We start from the raw sequence: 3,175 nt of genomic DNA, 5'->3' as shown, positions 1-3,175 counted from the left end.
GTTGTGCAGTGTTGGTTGGTTGTGCAGTGTTGGTTGGTTCTACTGTGTGATAGGGTGTGCAGTGTTGGTTGGTTCTACTGTGTGATAGGTTGTGCAGTGTTGGTTGGTTCTACTGTGTGATAGGTTGTGCAGTGTTGGTTGGTTCTACTGTGTGATAGGGTGTGCAGTGTTGCAGTGGAATACATTGATTTATCCATGATTTATCCATCTCCTTGTCGGAAGTCTCAAGTGAGAACACACACACAACACAACACACTTATACATTCTGCTCTCTGTCTCAGCACCGTGTCACCTGGGAGAACATGGCTGAACTTATGTAGAGGATTACAGAACTGCTGCAGAGCGTGACTCACACACAGGCTTGGGCACACACACATCCACACACTCACGCACCAATACACACACAACTAGACCCCCCCCCCCACACACACACACACACTCACACAGCAACCTTCCCCCAGATCGACCATTAACTATGACTGCTGTAGATGGAGTGGGATTACTCTCCCTGCGACATGTGCCACCTTTATGCTGAACGGCTTCAATGTCGTTCCTATGACACTTTACATGTCCCAAGTGACCTTTAGCTGAACTGTGGGGACAGGGGTGACGTTAGGTGAGGCTTGTCCTTAAGCACAGATCTAGGATCAGCTTACCCTTCCTGAACGCGAAGTTTAGCCATTGTGGGGGAAAAACAAAATGACATCAAATTGACCTTAGATCAGTCTTCTCTAAGGGCTAATTCTCCCTACTACCCTGCATGGACTCTGACTCTATAACCCTCTAACCCTGTGACCTATTCACCTTTGACCACAAGAACAGGAACTCAATACAAACCCTGTTGTCTAACACGATTAGATAGAGTATAAGCCTTCAACATGTCAGTGTTACACCAACTAATCACCAAGGATCTCCTTTCAACACATTCCAGGTATCCTTCCTCTTTGTGTGCTTCGACCAAACCCATAGCCATAATGTCAGAATGTGACTAGCCACCTCTGTCTTCTGTCTTCTTCTACTACTGAATTAAAAGATTGACCTCTCCACAGCTCCCCAAACGCTACGTCTCAGGGACAAGCGAGTGAGGCACCCAAGGCATGACCAGTCATCTCGCCTGACCCACACATACCCTCTCCCTCAGGCTTCTTTGCTGTTCTGACTGACACTGCAGAGAGAGAGAGAGAGAGAGAGGAGAGAGAGAGAGAGAGAGAGAGAGAGAGAGAGAGAGAGAGAGAGAGAGAGAGAGAGAGAGAGAGAGAGAGAGAGAACTGTACATAGCCATCATTTGAAATGTGTCTATTCCTTTGAAACTTGTGAGTCTAATGTTAACTGTTCATTTTTTTATTGATTATTTCACTTCTGTTTATTGTCTAATTAACTTGCTTTGGCAATGTAAAGGTATGTTTCCCTTGCCAATAAAGCCCTTTGAAATGAGAGAGAGAGAGAGAGAGAGAGAGAGAGAGAGAGAGAGAGAGAGAGAGAGAGAGAGAGAGAGAGAGAGATATATATATATATGCACCCTAGCACCAATCTGGTCAGTGTTGGTCAGTGTCTGTGCTTGACTGATGGGGGGGGTCAGCTTTAATTAAATTCATCAGCCGTGGGGACCGGAAGCCATCGCTGCGGCAACGGAGCATCGGCTAATGAGAAGAGAAGAGCTAGTTCTGCTGCCTGAGAAGTTGTAGTTGTACCCTCTCTCGCTTTCTGATTTTCTCTCTCTCTTTCTCTCTCCTCCGTCTGTTGCTCGCTCTCTCCCTCCTTCGTCTCTCAACTTCTCTTTGTGTGCCCCTGCCTCTTCCGGTCCCTCCTACATCTCTCTCTCTCTCTGTCTCTCTCGCTAAAACTTTCTACCTCTCCATTTTTCTCACATCCCTTCTGTCTCCCGTCTCTTTCACCTGACTGTGAGTCTTATCTATTTTTCTCACTTTCTCTCCCCCAGACTTTCTTTCTCCATATCCATTATTTCTACTCTCTCTTTCCGTTCTCTTCTTCTTTTCTCCTCCCTTAATCTCATTTGCCTTTCCTCACATGTTCATCCATATCACGTTCTCTCTCTCTCTCTCACTCTCTCTGCTTGTCTCTCTCTCCCTTCTTTCTTTCCCACAGTCTCTCACCTTGGCAACATTTTTGAAATGTAGAAGACGTTCAAATGTCTCAGGAATGTGTGTGAGCACAAAGCTATTTTCAATTTCAATGTGACGTGTATCTATTAGTATGGTGTGTGTGTGCGTGCGTGTGTGTGTGTGTGATCTGGGGGTCCTTATCACTTTTGGACAGTAACATAGATTTGTGTTTGCCCAAGGTAATAGCACCTTGGTAATCAAATGTGTGCTGCAATTTAAATGCTAAATAAATGCTAAGGAAACTGTCACGGAATGTACAATATGAACATACTGTATATTAAATATAATATAGTTGTCTTGTCAATGGATGAATAGAACGAGTCTTGGCCCAACTGGTCCTCTTTTGTCCATGTACCCACTTGAGTTCTTGCATCTGGTTGATATTACTGCATGTCTTGTTGGGTGAATGGACAAATGTTTCACCGATACTGCCAGGTAAAATTGAATGGCATGTGGTTTGGTGCTAGACTACCTTCTGTTGCTAGGATACAGCTCGAATTAACATAATACAGCTCGAATTAGCACTGTTTGTGCCTAATGTCAGACGTCCGTCTGTTTTCGATTGGCAGCTAGGCTGAGAATAAACACTATCTACAAATGCAAGGCATGCTGTCAATGTGTGGCATGTCATAATTAACCAGTCTGGAGAAAACACAACAAGGTCAGAGACTAATAACTATGTATTTTTGTTTTAGCCAAGGCTGTTGTTTTGAGCTTTGCATAATGTGCTTTGTTCTAGCCTTTCTGCCTCTCAAATGTATTCCTTCAGGTGAAACACACACACGCGCACACACACACACACACACACAGTGGTCTGTGTACTTACTGTCCGCCGAAAAATAATAATGCTACCATCTCCGCCTGTAGTCACACTCTGTAATCCAACTCTCATTGAAAAGGTTGAGATATGCAAAACCTGCCTTCAAAATATCAGAGAAACAATTTTCCTGTTTTGCACCAATTATGCAATTTTCGACTTACCAAAACCCACCCATCAATTTGTGTCCGCTAGGCCTGGTGTACTGTAGGTAGACACACACTCTGTGTGAATG

The sequence above is a fragment of the Oncorhynchus mykiss genome, chromosome 17 (assembly GCF_013265735.2).
Source record: "Oncorhynchus mykiss isolate Arlee chromosome 17, USDA_OmykA_1.1, whole genome shotgun sequence".
Classification (NCBI taxonomy): domain Eukaryota; kingdom Metazoa; phylum Chordata; class Actinopteri; order Salmoniformes; family Salmonidae; genus Oncorhynchus; species Oncorhynchus mykiss.
The sequence above is the reverse complement of the archived record's forward strand: the minus strand, read 5'-3'. Positions refer to the sequence as shown.